Raw genomic sequence first — 17,243 nt, forward strand, 5'->3', positions numbered from 1 at the left:
CTGATGGTCATTCCCAGCAGCTCTGCACTCACAGCTCCAGGCTTCCATGGCTCGCCACATAGCAGCGCACCTAGACACAGCCAGAGAACCACCCCCCCCCCCCGACTGTAAACATCAAATCACAGAATTTAACCTCATTGTACTAAAGGCTGTGGGAGACTGGTGAAAATACAACATAGAAAATGGGGAGACTAAAGTGGGGCTGGTGCTGTGGCATAGTAAGCCTAGCCTCTGTCTGCGGTGCCGGCATCCCAGAGGGGTGCTGGTTTGAGTCCCAGCTGCTCCTCGTCCCATCGAGCTCTCTGCTAATGGACTGGGAAAGCAGCAGAAGATGACCCAAGTGCTTGGGCCCCTGCACCCCTGTGGGAGACTCAGAAGAAGCTCCTGGCTTTGGATCAGCCCAGCCCTGGCCATTGTAGCCATTTGGGGAGTGAACCAGCAAATGAAAGACCTTTCTTTCTGTCTGTCTCTCTCACATTACCTCTCCAATAAATAAATAAAATCTTTTTTAAAAAATAAAAAAAGAGGGGTGGGTGGGGAAAAGACTTTTTTAAGGAAAACAGTTACTTGAAAGGCAGAGCAAACAGAGGGAAAGACAGAAGCAGAGAGACAGACACAGAGAAGTATCTTCCATTTGCTGGTTCATTCCCCAAATGGTGGCAACCAACTAGTGCTGCACCAGGCCAAAGCCAGGAGGCTGGAACTCCATGTGGGTCTTCCCTGTGGATGGCAGGGGCCCAAGTTCTTGGGTTGTCTCCTGGTGCTTTCCCAGATACGTTGACATGGATCTGAAACAGAGCAGCCAGGGCTTGAGCTGGCACTCCAGTAGGGATGCTGGCATGGCAAACAGCGACCTAACCTGCTGGCCCACAGCACCAGGCAACATGGGAAGACTCAAAACGGCTATTTGATCTACTTCTGGCTGTTCACTGCTATGCGCTCTGCTTCTCAGTCCCCCACCCCCCGGCCCCTCGTTGCTCAGCGCCTGACCTCTCTGTTTCAGGAAACAGCTTCATCACTTGGTTAGGGTCTTCTCCATTAAAAAATTATTTGAGAGGCTGAGAGACAGAGAGGGAAAGACCCACCTCATCTGCTAGTTGACTCCCACATATCTGCAATGGACCCAGGAGAGGGTCCAAAGCCAGGACCTAGGAACTCCACCCAGGTGGAGTGGGTGGCGGGACCCAGCTGTCTGAGGCATGACCTATTGCCTCCTTGGGTGTGTAGTAGCAGGAAGCTGGATTGGAAGGGAAGCCAGGACTTGCACCCAGAGCTCGCGTATGGGATGTGGGCCTTCTAACCTGAGTTCTTCACTGCTGGGCCAAATTCCAGTCCCTGGGTTAGGTTCTTCTCAACGAAGTCCTTCCCCTTTGAGTCCAGACCCAGCCAGAGACATAGCAAGCAATAATACTGTGTGAATTTTAGCCATGGTGTTAACTCTGACTTTAGGAATCACAATTTTGTTTTCTTATATTATTACCCAGAAAGTTAGCTCCTTATTGTTCCAAAGTCTCCATTCAAGAGTAGGAGTAGGGATTTGTTATTTTACAGCTGAGAGGCCTATTTTCACTTTTTCCAAAGCAAAGACACTTTCAAGGCCCATTATATTGTACTGTGCTATTCTTAGCTTGAATGACTCCTGGCTCCAGGATTTAAATAAAGGCCTGTTTTATTCATTATTTTTTAATTTTATTGAGATATGATTTATATCAATAAACTACCATAAAATTCAACAGCTTTCAATGGCTCGTGTAGACATGTGAAAACACTGTTACAATCATTACATTCCCGCCACACCCAAAAGTTTCTCCTGGATGTGGTGGTCCATCCCTCCTGTCACTCCCAATCCTGGGTAGCCAGTGGCCCACTTTTGGTCACTACAAGTTAGTTCCAATTTTCTAGAATGTTATACAAGTGGAATCACACAAATGTCCTGTGTTTTGCTTGCTTTGGTTTGGGGTAGTTTTGGTCTGGCTTCTTTTATTCAGCATGATCATTTTGAGATTCACTGATGTGTGTATTAGAATTCTGTTTCTGAATAGTATTCCATTGTATAAATGTATCAGTGTAGGGCTTGGTGTTGGGATGCAGTGGGTTGGACTGCTGCTTGAGAGACTGGCATCCCAAATCAGGGTGTTGGTTTGAGTCCTGGCTGCTCCACTTCTGACCCAGCTCCCTGCTAATGCTCCTGGGAAGGCAGTGGATGCTGGCCCATGTGGGAGACCACAAGGGAGTCTTGGCTCCTGGCTTCTGCCTGGCCCAGCCTGGGCTGTTACAGCCATTAGAGTGAACCAGCAGGGGTGGAAAATCTCTCGCTTTCTCTCTCTCTGCCTTTCAAATAAATAGTAAATAAAACAATTAAAACATAAATGTACTGATGTATAAAATATTTATCAATTCATCTATTAAAGAACATTTGAATTTTTCTGTTTCTTACCACAAAAAGAAGTGTAATCAGGGCCGGTGTTGTGGTGTAGCAGGTTAAACTAACACCTGTGATGCCAGCATCCCATATGGGCACTGGTTTGAGTCCCAGCTGCTCCATTTCTCATTCAGCTCCCTGCTCATGCACCTGGGAAAGCAGTAGAAGATGGCCTAAGTACTTGGGCACCTGTACCCACGTGGGAAACCCCGAAGAACCTCCTGGCTCCTGAATCCTGGCTTCACATCAGCTCAGCTCCAGCAGTTGCGGCCATTTGGGGAGTGAACCAGCAGATGGAAGACTCTCTCTCTCTCTCTCTCTCTCTCTCTCTCTCTCTCTCTCCCTCTCCCTCTCCTTCTCCCTCTCCCTCTCCCTCTCTCTCTCTCTTTTTGCCTTTCAAATAAATAAATAAATCTTTTTAAAAAAGGAGTATAATGAATGCTTGTATGGAAGTCTTTGTGTGGACATAGCTTTCATTTCCCTTGGGTAACTATTTAGAGTAGAACAGCCATATTGATGTTAGGTATATGTTTCACATTTTAGTAAACTACCAACTGTTTTCCTAAGTTGTTGTACCATTTACACGAATGAGAGCTCTGCTTATTCTCCATCCTTTGCCAACAGATGTTGTCAGTTTGTGTCATGTTAGCCATTCCCACTGGTACATAGTGGTATTTCTGTTGTAAGTTGAATCTCCTGATGGCATACAGTGTTGAACATCTTTTCATATGCTTATCAGCCAGACATATCTCTTGCTTTGTAAAGTATCTGTTCAAATAATTTACCCACTATAGAATTCAGTTACTTGGAACCAGCATTGTGGTTAGTGGGTTAAGCTGCCGCCTATGATGCCGGCATCCCATATAGGCACCGGTTCAAGTCCCAGATGTTCCACTTTTGATCCAGCACCCTGCTAATGTGCTTGGGATAGCAGTAAAAGATGGCCCAAGTCCTTGGGCCCCTGCACCCATGTGGGAGACCTGGAGGAAGCTCCTGGCTTCAATCTGGCCCAGCCCTGATCACTGTAGCCATTTGGAGAGTGAACCAACAGATGGAAGCTCTCTCTGTAACTATGCCTTTCAAACAAATCTTTTTTTAAAATTTCGGTTAGTTGTCTTCATGTTTTTGAGCTATAAAAGTTCTTTAAACATGCATTGCAAACATTTTCTTCCTTTTTACTTTATAAATGTTTAGCCAGGAATCTAGGAAAACTGAAAAAGTGGCCTGAGGTTACAGAATCAGGTGCACAATATCAGATGCAGGATTCCCAAGTCCTATCTCCTAAACCAGCAAGGGCCCACTGCTGGATCCCAGGTTGGGCCTGAGACATCAAGGGCACAATGCTGTCATGGACATCTGCTAATGACACCGCCTTGCTACCACGTCAGTGTTTACCATAGCTTTCTAGTCCACTCACCTGCTGATTGTGGATGGGAGATCACGGCCAGGGAGGGGTGAAGGATGGTCACGCACCTGGCTTCCTGACTTGTCTCTGGCCTTATCTGAAAACCCCAGGGACAAACAAGGAAGTCTGGCCGTCCTCAAAGCATGAGGCAGCCCTGCTCTCTCTCGTGCCCTCTGCTCTCTCTGTCCCTGCTGGCCCCCAGCATTCCAGCACCGCCGGGACAGTGGACACCGCACTTCTCGGTGCTTCCAAGAAGTTTAGCGTGACCATGTAAATGCTTCCCTCCCTGCTGCCATGCGCCTGGGCTCTCCACACATCCTCTGGTTCTGCCTGAGTGACGTGGGGTGAGTTAGCCCAGGAGAGTTAAACGGGAACGCTCACCGCAGAGACCCCGGGCGCAGGACTGCTGATTGTGCCCGGGAAGGTAAGGATTCCTCCATCTTGGGAAGCCCCAGGCCATGCCGTCCAAATGAGCTTCTTAATAACCGTGATGTTTTGGCTCCATCTGTCACATTCTTTGTCCTGCTTCTCATGGGACTCGAACCCTGCACAGGAAAAAGGATATTTACTTGTTTCATAGTTAGACTCTAAATGCAATCAAGAGTGCAGATCCTTTTCCCACAGAAAGAATGCTACCCTTGGACATAGGTGAGCTTGTCCTGGAGTCAGCTCAAAGGAGCCACGCTTACCCACTGTTCTCTGGTCATGACGCTGGCTACGAAGAGGAACACGGGATGCCCGTTCAGTGTCCGGACCTACAGTGAACACAACCGCACGTGCGGCACTGATGCCATCTGGAACGAGGCCGGACCTGTGCGAGCCCCGTGAACTGCTTGGATTCTGCAACACAGCAGCACCACTAAGCCACCCTGGATGCGCCTTAGAAACCGAACATCTCCGTCAAGGTCAGGTTGTTAGAGCCACAGAGTGTTTTCTGTCTGCAGGACCGAACGTTGCACCCCATTTCAAGTCCTTAGCTGCCTGCCCCTGATTCTAACCCCTCGACAGAGGTGCTAGTTGAGTTTCCAGATCCACTATGTATCAACTGCATCCTTAGACAACCAAACGAGGCTGACCAGCATCGCTCTAATTCAGAAAACCATTCCTGAGAAATTGCTTGTGGAAAAACAAAATCCCCAGCTCAGACAAACTCATTCCAATCCTGGTATTTGCTGTCTACTGAAATTAGGTGTCCGCTAACGGTTACCTTACATGAATACAGTTTAAGTGGCTGTTTAGTGGATACCAGAGCTGGAGGCAGCTCCGTGCAGCCATCAGGTGAGTCTTGTCACGACAAAGCCGGTGAAGAGATCTACTTTCCTGGAGCTTCCATACGCTGATGCGTAGTCCGCAGAAACCAAATCATTAAATTCAATGATTTCACAGAGTGCTAAATGCTATGAAGAAGATAAAACACAACAATAGGATGAGGAGGTGCTACCTGAAATAGGACGGTCAACCGAATCTTGTGGGAACTGATACCTGAACTGAAGGAGTCTGCTATTCAAACAAGGGAGAAGAGTACTCCAGGCTGCAGGAACAGTGTGTGCAAAGGCCCTGGGGCTGGGACAAGTCTGGTGTTTTTGAGGAGCACCACGATTGAGGAGAGTGGGAGGAGGAGCTATCAGAGATGAACTGGGATCTGACCCCACAAGGGATTCCAGGCCTTGAAACGGACTGTGGAGGTTACTGCAAGTGCAGTAACAAGAAGTCATAGGAACGTCCACGTGGGAAAATGACTGGAGTGGTCTTCCCTGGGGGTCTTACCCAAGGGCGCTGCTCTGCCCACCTGACCCTACCCAACCTCAGTTACTTTCCTCTATAGGCTGCAGCTCAAACGTGCAATTGCTTCGCTTCTCTGTCGGTTCAGCCGCGTGCTGCCTGTCGAGTCTCCCCGCCTTGTTTGCTCCTCTGTCTCCAGCATTGCAAACAGCTGGCATACAGTAGGTTCCCGGTAAATATTTATGGAATAACAGAATGAGTGGATGCTGCTGTGTTTGTTCTAGGTGCAGAGAACAGGGAGGGCAAACAGGACATGCTCCCGGGTCTTCAGACTCGCAGTGCGTTTGGAAAATTTATTTCCCACAACTTGTTTAGCGAGACCAAATGAATACTCAATTTTCCTTTCATTTTAAAGACATGTTAATACTGAAACAAAACAAAACAACAGAGATATTATCGTCATCTTTTAAAATGTGCACATTGGTAACATCCAGTTCTGACGAGGGTGCCCGTGGACAACTCTTTACTCTGTCACTTCAAGGGCAATTTGGTGACAAATGTCAGGGGCGTAAAAAAAAAAAAAAATTCATGCCTAGTACCAAGAAGCTGGGGATTTGCTCAAAGGGGATCATTTCAAAGGATGGGAAAATTCTACGTACAAATGTTGGCCGCAGTATTATGTATAGTATAAAAAATTAAAAAGCACCCAACAGCAGCAGGTTGTGCGGGGGGGGGGGGGGGGGGGGGAGGTGTGACAGTGTAACAGGAAGCTCAATGCCGCGGTTACTGGCAGCAATCAGGGGAGGGTTTTAAACTATGTTCTTACGTTGCACTTTATAAAAATGTGCCCCGTAAAGATAGGTGTGGGGAGGAAGTGTGGCCAGCACGTAGGGTAGGGTTGGTTTTGGTTGAGCTTTCTCATGCGACTTCCTCTCTCTCTCTCTCTCTCTCACACACACACACACACACACTACACACACACACACTACACACACACACACACACTACACACACACACACACACACACACACTGCTGTTTTGATCCTGGAGATGTGTTCCGAGACGCCTCCACTTTTAGAAGCAGCAGGCACTGGCTTTTCGGATTCACTTGTAAAATTTCACAATCGCTTATCTAGCTTAGTCAGCTCTCTCCAAGTAAATACTTCTCCCCAGGACAGATTTGTGTCCCCATCTGAATGGCATTTTATTATCCAGTTTCCTGGAACGAAGCCCTGGGGGAAGGTGCCCCAACGGGCTGTCCCACAGGCATCTGACTTCTCACCCCCTTCCTCCTCCACTCACCATGGGGAATTACGGCCAGGCGGCTGATGCGAGAAGGTTCTCTCCTGGGGGCCACAGCCCTAGCTCAGATCTCACAGAGGTAGCAGCGGTTCTGCAGATGTCAGCACTGCCCCCGGGGACGCCAGCACCGGCCGGAGCTCTGGGAGGAGAGTGGAAGCCCCGTGCACCTGCTTGGGCATCGCAGGCATTTCTGGTTTGCACCTGTCCACCTTCCTCAGCTCTCCCACTGTGTCTGCAGCAGCAGCTCGCGGAAAATGCACAGAATGAAAAAAAAATAGCAAATATTTCAAAAATCTTTTTTGCATCAAAATGAACTTATCTTTTAATTCCATTTTCCGACAAGCTTCTTGAAGCCTCCTCACAGGGTTTGTCAAGAACCTTGAGGAGGGTAGGATGAGTGTTTGGCCTGGCAGCTGGGACAGCTACATTCCGTATCAGACAGCCTGGGTCTGACAGCTGACTCCACTTCTGACCTCAGCCGCTTGCTGACGCCGACCCTGGGTGACCACATGATGGTGCAAGTGCTTGGGTCTCTGTCACCCACATGGGAGACCTGGATTGATATCCTGGTTCTCAGCTTTGGTCCTACACAGGGACCATTATGGGCATTTGTGGAGTGAACCAGTGGATGGAAGCACCTTCTCTGTGTTTGTTTGTTTGTTTAAGATTTACTTATTTATTTGAAAGGCAGAGCTACAGAGAGGCAGAGAGAGAGAGAGAGAGAGAGAGAGAGAGAGGTCTTCCATCTGCTGCTTCACTCCCCAAATTGCTGCAATGGCCAGAGTTGAGCCAATCTAAAGCCAGGAGCCAGGAGCTTCCTCTGGGTCTCCCACACCGGTGCAGGGGCCCAAGGACTTGGGCCATTTTCTACTGCTTTCCCAGGCCATAGCAGACAGCTGGATTGGAAATGGAACAGCTGGGATGTTGGCCCCACAGGCAGTGGCTTTACCCACTACACCACAGTGCCGGCCCCCCTCTCTGTGTTTTTGCACCTCGAATAAATAAATATTTTTTTAAAAAGATACACACACACAAATCTTGAGGGTGATGTGGAATCAACTGGAACATGCGAAACACTGTGCAATAGAGCTTTCACAGGGGAGCCTCCAAAAGTGTGGCAGCAAACAGCAGCACATTAACCAAGAGAAAACCAGGAATTTCAGCAGCATGAGTGTCATAACAGTCTAGTAAGAGAAGACTGAATGAAGCTGAACTCTGAACGATTTCTGATCTATCCTTAATCCTGGAAAATGCCTCTCCTCGAAGTTGCCAATCATGGGAAACATAGTGGTATTCAAGTCAACATTCAAGGCTTGAATTCAGTTTGCAACTATCTCAATAATCTTTAACCAGATGTTACGATTTTTCTCGGTCACCTATAAAATGTCCCTTCTAAGAGGAAGTCTTTTGGTTTGGCCTTTCCAGAGATTTTTCTCCTTATGCAAATTTGAAATAAACTTTGGCATGTTCCCATAAACAATTCTCTGAGAGGTTGCTTTAGCACCAGGAATTAATTAGGTGCCCAGATGTTGACATATGTAACTGGCAAAGACTAAGAGACTGCTCACGCTTGCAGTTGGCCACAGGGTGTGAAAAATAGGCTTCATACACAGCAGTGGGGAAGGCAGCCTTTGGGGGGGGGGGAGATTTGGCAACATGTACCACTGACCCTTAAAACTGGACCTAGCCCTGGACCTAGCAGTTGTATTCTGGGCATTTATCCTATGGAAATAGACACGTGTTCAAAGGTATTTGTATACATGTTTCATTAATATTTTCATAGTTTATTTCTTAAACATTTATTTATTTGAAAGGCAGGTGACCGAGGAGAGAGAGGAAGATCCATATTACATTTGCTAGTTCACTCAAAAGCCCATAATGGCCAGGGATGGGCCAGGTTGAAGCCAGGAACCTGGAACTCCATCCAGTTCTCCCACATGGGTGCAGAGCCCAAAGGCCTGGGCCATCTTCCACTACTTTCCCAGGCACATTAGCAGGGAGCTGGATCAGAAGTGGAGCATCTGAAACTCCAGGTGGCACTCATATGGGATGCTGGTGTCACCGGCCACAGCTTAACCTGCATGCCAGAAGGCCAGCTCCCATAAAAAGCAATTTAACTGCATAACTACCTAGATAGCGGAGCTTAGGACAAACTTGCTGAGTTCCTGAGAGGGATATGGAGGTATATGAACTAAGAAGCACTATCAAAACTTCAAAATAAAGATCATTTCCAAAGCCATTCAATATTTGACATGAGTGGTTGAGAGATGTTGCTTTCAACCAGAAAATTTTCATCTCAGCCCTGTGCACAAAAACTTGCCATAAAATGTGATCACTGTTAGCCATCAAACTGCCGTAGAGTAGTGTAAGGGAGGATATTCATCTTCTATACCTAACAAGAAACCGTGGAGCCAATGATGGTTAGGCCAACTAAGAGTGAATAAAGTTCACAACTGACACTTCGGTTTAAATAACATGATACACTCAGATTTGTTCTGCGAAATACTGGCTCACGAATTCCACGGTGAATATTCATAAGAAATGCCTCACTTTTTCTTTGTAGACAAGTCTGGCTACAGATTTTTCTGCCCCAACATATTTCTACCATTGGCAGTTGTAACCCACTTCAGTTTATACCAAAAGAATGTTTTCTCAACTTCTCTGAAAATATTCTTGGGGCCAACATTGTGGCACAGCAAGTTGAGCCACTGCCTGTGACACGCACATCTCATATGGGCACCGGTTCAAGTCCCGGCTTCTCCACCTCCGATCCAGCTCCCTACTAATGGCCTGGGAAAGCAGTGGAAGACGACTCAAGTACTTGAGACCTGGATGGAGCTCCTGGCTCCTGACTTCTGCCTGGCCCAGCCCCGGCTGTTGCGGGCATTTGGGGAGTCAACCAGCAGGTGGGAGATCTCCCTCTGTATGTCTGTCTCTCTTTCAAATAAATAAAAAGTAATTTAAAAAAACCTTGTCACTGAGTCCTTGCATAAACAACTGAAGAGCATTAATAACAATGGTCAGTTCTCCAAAATCCAAGGAAAAACCATCCAAAATCGCTGGCATTGTCTTGTAATTGGCTATTTGATACCGTTCCCAGTGTTCTCAGCGCCCCCCCCCCCCCCCCCTCGAGCAGCCCTTCTTGACCAGTCTTAACGTGGTTTTGAATAGTCTTTAGCAAGTTTCTTTCCTCTGGACACATTTCTTTGGATGCAATAAAACACAATTTAATAATCAACTCTTCCGTGCTTGGATAACAAATGAGCCACTTGGAAACATTTTGGTTGCAGCCTCATTTTTGTTAATTATTTTTTTTTAAAAGGATTTATTTATTTATTTATTTGAAAGAGTTACACAGAGAGGAGAGGCAGAGAGAGAGAGAGAGAGAGAGAGGTCTTCCATCCACTAGTTCACTCTCCAATTGGCCGCAAGGGTTGGAGCTGTGCCGATCTGAAGGCAGGAGCCAGGAGCTTCTTCCGGGTCTCCCATGTGGGTGCAGGGGCCCAAGGACTTAGGCCATCCTCTACTGCTTTCCCAAGCCACAACAGAGAGCTGGATTCGAAGTGGAACAGCTAGGTCTCGAACCAGTGCCCATATGGGATGCCAGCACTGCAGGTGGTGGCTTTACCCACTATGCCACCGCGCTGGTCCCTTTGTTGTTTAATTATATGAAGAAATCCTACTATAAGGAGATATTCAGTTTTCAATTTTCTAGGTTTTTATTTCTGATATTTTCTTTCCTATAGGTTGGAAACACTGTGGTTATGCTTAGTGTAGTGATATTAATATAATATTTTATTTTAGTCCAGCTATCAGGTCAGTACACAATACATGCAATCCTTTGCCATATAATTTGATAACAAAGTAATTCATATGCCACACCCTGAAATAACATATTGTGACTTAAAAGCATGATATTTAAAGTCCATCTTTCTCTTCCTTTCTTGTTTTCACATGGTGGGTATCCATTGACTATTAAAAAAAAACAGAAAATTTTATGGTATGGTCATATATGTGGCACTTGACATACTGTTGAGTTATAACTGCACCACCGTGATGTGTACTACGCCAAGTCTCAGTGTGAGAAGATGAGAACATCACATAGACTCTGTCCAAAACTTACAGTACGCCAGCAGCTGTAGACCATACACAGAGTGGCTGCTTCCCAATGAAATCTCACTTATAAACACTAAAGTTTGGATCCTATAGAATTCTCCCATTTTACAAAATACAATTCTTCCTATTTATTTGGTGATTTAAACGATATAAAAATTCCCCTTAGCTTATTATACCCAAAACAGGCAGCTGGCTGAATCTAACCCCTGGGATGCTGTTGGCCAACCCCTCATCTAGAAGCTAACAGGTGGTGAGCACAGGTCCTCTCGCCCCAATATAAGAGCTCATCAAAGCCTGCAGTATCCTAAGGATGGACAGGGGAACGGGTGCTCACTTTCAGCCTCCTAGCACGACGGCGAACTTGACCTCCATGAGGGTTTCACAAGCCACCGTCTCCCAGGGCTCCTTCCTGGCACTGAGGTGAATGTTCCAGATACCACTGTCTCCGAGCAGTCAGTCTTAAAACTCGGGGCCAGAGAGAAAGTTAAGCAGCAGGGGCGAGGTGGTCGGCCTGGGACTGGGCTCCACGCTCTGCTCTGCACAGCACGGTGTGGTTTTGCCTCCCCGCTTGTCTAGGCCTGCCCTGCACCCCGGGGACGCGCCCCCGCCAGCTCTTCTCCCAGAAGCCTCGGTGACACGGCCGTCATCACGGCTGGGCCTCGCGGCCTGCTCTCCCTCCTGCACTCTCCCATAGCTCAGTACTTTTATGAAACAGCTTTAATGCTAACACATGCTCTGGAAGGCGTGACAAACCCGGTGCCTGGGCCTGGACTCTTCCAGTCTTTCCATGAACTGCTGCAGAAGCCTGGGAAGCTCCGACTTTGGTTTCCTCGTCTGGGAATGGGCATGGGGGCTGAGTGGCGTTCCAGCACTTCCTGAGCTGCTTTCCATTTTTAGCCTTCCCTGAGTCAACTGATTCCCTACTGGGTTTTATCACCCACATATTTTCACATTGATAGTTTCAAAGTAATTAGTAAGAGCTCTGGAAATTATTACTGCTGATAGGGCCAGAGAGCCCTGGACATGAACCTTGCTCTGAGGTATGACACAATAGTCTATAATAAGCACAGCACCCCTGAAGTACCTCTGGGTGTCATACTCACAAGGACGTTTAAGAATAAATTAACCAGGTCGGCGCCACGGCTCACTAGGCTAATCCTCCGCCTGTGGCGCCGGCACACCGGGTTCTAGTCCCGGTCGGGGCGCCGGATTCTGTCCCGGATGCCCCTCTTCCAGGCCAGCTCTCTGCTGTGGCCCGGGAGTGCAGTGGAGGATGGCCCAAGTCCTTGGGCCCTGCACCTGCATGGGAGACCAGGAGAAGCACCTGGCTCCTAGCTTCAGATCAGCCAGCGGTGTGCTGGCCGCAGCGTGCCGCCGGAGCGGCCACTGTGGGGGTGAACCAATGGTAAAGGAAGACCTTTCTCTCTGTCTCTCTCTCACTGTCCACTCTGCCTGTCAAAAAAAAAAAAAAAAAAAAAGAATCAATTAACCAAAGAGGCCAGTTTGATTTCCAGCCAACTGCCAGCGAGAGGGGGCAGAGAACGGAGCATACGGCGTCGATATGAAAGCCAATTTTACAAATATTTATTAAGCATTTGCTATGTGTGAACAGAAGGAAGTGGGTTTTGACTCCAAAACAAAAAGCTGAATGAAGCCGAGGTCTCTGCTTATAGCCTAATGGGTGATGACACGGGAGCTAGCAGGAAGTTAGGAATCATGGAAATGTGGGAGTCACCGGCGTGGAAGCCAGAGTGCTTTTTGACCTACTTCCCACTGAAGAGGAGAAGAGAAAACTGCCAATCAGGAGACACTAACAGCCTCGATGTGCCAATGTTCCTGCAGGTGAGCCCAGATTAGCTCTCTGGACAAGAGCATAGGATTGTGGGGCAAGGGCGCCAAAAGCAGTGTGCCCTCCTTGCTATAATGTGAGTTTCAGCTTGTTGGCAAAGGTTAGGGGATCGTCAGGAACAGGACAAAAACGAATCACGGCACTACGTGGAATCAGCTACAAAAACCCAACTCACAGTTCAGTCCTTGTCTTAGTCCTCTCTTGGGCATGGGCTTATCCCGGAGAATGGGGCAAGTGGCTCCCTATGGCTCCCCCTCGCAAACCCCAATGCCCTATGTCCTTTCATGCTAAGGGTCACTTCCAATACCTTGGCCTTCTTATCACATCTAGGTCAATACCAGTGGCTGATGATTCTGCTTGTTATTACCACCTGTCATGGATTTCCAAGAAGCTGATCACTCAAGAACTTCTCGGGCCCAGGGCTTCAGAGGGAGAGTCCTGAGGGCAGGTGCAGTGAACGTGTGCAGACTTAGGAGCCAGACGGGTCTAAGCGCACTCGAGACCCAGCTCCGGGGGCTGGCAAATTCCTCAGCCCCCTGGACCTTCCCCTTATGCATAGTGATACCCAGGTCACAGTGACCTCCCAGGGAACATAAACTGCTATCACTGCAACTCGGTAAAAACTGGAACTGTATTTTAATTTTAGAAGGATACATTTTCTATTGAAAAAAAATGTATTGGGGGCTGGCACTGTGGCATAGCAGGTAAAGCCACTGCCTGCGATGCCAGCATTCCAAAGGATACAGGTTCGTGTCCCAGCTGTTCCACTTCTGATCTAGCTCCCTGCTAATGGCCTGGGAAAAGCAACAAAAGATGGCCCAAATAGTTGGACCCCTGCTACCTAAATGGGAGACCTGGATGAAGCTCCTGGTTTCCGACCGGCCCAGCCCCAGCTGTTGTGGTTAGCTAGGGAGTGAACCAACCAAACAGCAGGTGTAATCTTTCCTGCCTTTCGAGTAGATAAATAAATCTTTTTAAAAAGTTTTGTAAAATAATTTTTAGCTACATATTACAAAGAAAATCTGAAAGTGAAGAAAGAGGGATAAATCTTTCTACCCTGGAATTGTCAGTGTTTCGGTGAGTTTATTTTCAAGCTTTTATCTTGCCCATTTTTTCTTATTTTCTGAAATTATAAAACATTTATAAAAAATTTCCAGGAATACAGAAATATGAAAAGTGAAAGTTCTCTTCACTCCTTAACCCTGCCACCCACAGGACTGCCCTCACACACTTTTTTTTTTTTTTTTTTTTTTTGACAGGCAGAGTGGACAGTGAGAGAGAGAGAGACAGAGAGAAAGGTCTTCCTTTGCCATTGGTTCACCCTCCAATGGCTGGTGTGCTGTGGCCGGCGCACCGCACTGATCCGAAGCCAGGAGCCAGGTGCTTCTCCTGGTCTCCCATGCAGGTGCAGGGCCCAAGCACTTGAGCCATCCTCCACTGCCTTCCCGGGCCATAGCAGAGAGCTGGCCTGGAAGAGGGGCAACTGGGACAGAATCCAGCGCCCCAACCAGGACTAGAACCCGGTGTGCCAGAGCCGCAGGCAAAGGATTAGCCTAATGAGCTGCAGTGCCGGCCAAAAAATTTCCAGGAATACAGAAATATGAAAAGTGAAAGCTCTCTTCACTCCTTAACCCTGCCACCCACAGGACTGCCCTCACACACTTTTTAACAACAAACTCTTTAAGATCTTTTCTCTGTTTATTACATGATAGTTATAACAAATAGCGACATACAAGTATACTTCTAAAAGCTTGTGGAAAATGGAATTAAATGGTAAGCTCATTCTGGTGTAAAACATTTTAAATGTATGCAGTTGTTTTCTTAATAGTCATTTTCCATGAGCTTTGTGACGACCCCTCATAATATCCTTTGAAGGGGAGATTAGGCATGTGCCAATCTGGCTAGGCAATTCGAGACAGCAGCCGGCACAGCTCTAAATCCACCAGGAATATCTTCTTGCCCATAACTGCTGCCATGTATGAATTATTCCTTTAGAGAATATTCTTCCAGAGTAGAGTTAATAGGTCAGTGGAAATCAACATTTTTTATGGCTCTTAATAAGCAGTGATAGGGGCCAGCGCCGTAGCTCACTTGGTTAATCCTCTGCCTGCGGCGCCAGCATCCCATAAGGGCACTGGGTTCTAGTCCCGGTTGCTCCTCTTCCAGTCCAGCTCTCTGCTGTGGCCCGGGAGGGCAGTGCAGGATGGCCCAGGTGCTTGGGCCCTGCACCCACATGGGAGACCAGGAGGAAGCACCTGGCTCCTGGCTTCAGATCGGCGCAGCACCGGCCATAGCGGTCATTTGGGGAGTGAACCAGCGGAAGGAAGACCTTTCTCTCTGTCTCTCTCTCTCACTGTCTATATCTCTACCTGTCAAAAAATAAGCTTAAAAAAAAAAAGCAGTGATAGATCTCAAATGTTTGATTAATTTACTCACCACCCACATAGTCTCTTGAGATTTTTCTCCTGCTCTCTCATCAACGCTGGGTTTTGGTAACAGGTGAAGAGCATTTGGTTTGGTTCATCCCTGTGACTAGACAGGCAGCTTGGGGGCTGGAAGGACCCAGATCCCTGGGGCCTGACAGTCTCGTGTTCAGTTTCTGCTTTGCCAAGAGGTGATGGTCAACAAGCCCCAGCCCTTCTCACACTTCACGTCCTCACTTAGGAAGTGGGGACTCTGAGCCTGCCATGAAGAGGCACACAAGATGCTTGGCCCCCAACGACAGTCCCCCTCCCTCCCCAGCATGAGGACACACTGCCCATCGCAGCTGTCCTCCTGCGTCTCTCCCCGACAATCACGCCCGTCTGCATCCTTTGCCCATGGACTGACTGGGTTCTTGTGGTTTTCTCTTCTTTCTAACGTTACTTCACATGAGTTCCCGGAACACTGAGATAAATTAACCCTCTGTATGGCATTTGCTATGAATCCTTAGTTTTTTAAATTTTCCTTTACAGTTTTTGTTTAAATAACATTAACTCAATCCCTCTTTCAGCTAAGATTTAAGAGGTCTCTGATAACGCAGTCACGTTGCAGGAGGGCTCTTTCTCTGAGATCTTGGAATATTATGCAAATACAGTCAATCTGGTATCCACGTGAGGCTGGCTCCACGATCCTCTGCAGCTCCCCAAACCCTGTCTGCAAAACCTACACAATCCTCCTGTGTATTCTCAATCATCTCCGATTACACATAACACCCAATACAGCATGGACGTCATGTAAATACAGGCTATTCCGTGCTGGGTAGGGAATAAAAAACAGCCTGCACATGCCCAGTACTGATGAAACTTTTCTTTTCCTGAATATTTTTGATCCCTGATTGGCTGAATCCACAGATATGGACCCCACAGTCGTGAATGAGTAAAGTGCTTTGGGGATCCTTTTGGTGTTTGGATCGCTGAGCTTTGTAAGGTCTATTCAGTGGCTAGGGCTGCCTCGCGTGAGGCTGCTCAGCATCTGTGCCTGCCTTTCCTATGGCTGAAGGTCCGTCCACACAGCAGGAGTGCAGCCTCTGCAAGCAGAAGCCAGCACCTTGCTTTTGCAGTCTCTCTGGTCTCTGAGTGCTGTAAATGGACTCAAATCAGAGACACCTGCACAGGGCTTGGATTTAGAACAGAGAAACCAAGGTAAGCTGGGCAGAGGCGGCGTCCACTTTTCTGGCTTTCCAGGGCAGTGGAGCCTGGGGTGCCAGCATCCTGCCTGGGGCCAGTTGGAGGGGTGCAGGGTCTGTGCCCTGTGGCGGCGGCAGTGGGGCTGTCTTCAGAGCAGTATCCCCCGCTGGGTGAGCTGGCCACTGCTCCCATCTGGGGATCTTCCAAGTGCCCCCTGGAGAATGTGTCAGCCACCTGATATCCTTCAGTAACCCACACAGATTGGGGTGCATCTCTGCAACACAGAACCCCAACTCATAAAGTGCTGGGGTCTAAAGCTTATTCTCTCCCACAAGAAAGCAAGAATACCCCTAGCATCTGCGCATGCCTACACTGTGCGAGGACCTGTGCTGGGCCATATCTATTTAAAAAATAATTATTTGTATATTGTCAGGGTTTTATAACACAGTCAGGCTACCACACCTGTGGGCTCTGCCTCCATAGATTCAACCAACTGTGCACAGAAATTTCTTTTTAATTGCATCTGCACTGAATGTGAACAGACTTTTTCTTGTCATTATTCCCAAACAATACAGAATAACAATTTATATTGTATTAGGTATTAGAAGTAAGCTAGAGGGGTCGGCACTGTGATGTAGCAGGTAAAGCCACCGCCTGCAGTGCTGGCATCCCATATTGGCACCGGTTCGAGTCCCAGCTGCTCCACTTCCAATCCAGCTCTCTGCTGTGGCCCGGGAGTGCAGTGGAGGATGGCCCAAGTGCTTGGGCCCTGCACCTGCATGGGAGACCAGGAGAAGTAACTGGCTCCTGCCATCGGA

This window comes from Oryctolagus cuniculus, chromosome 4 (genome assembly GCF_964237555.1).
Source record: "Oryctolagus cuniculus chromosome 4, mOryCun1.1, whole genome shotgun sequence".
Lineage (NCBI taxonomy): Eukaryota > Metazoa > Chordata > Mammalia > Lagomorpha > Leporidae > Oryctolagus > Oryctolagus cuniculus.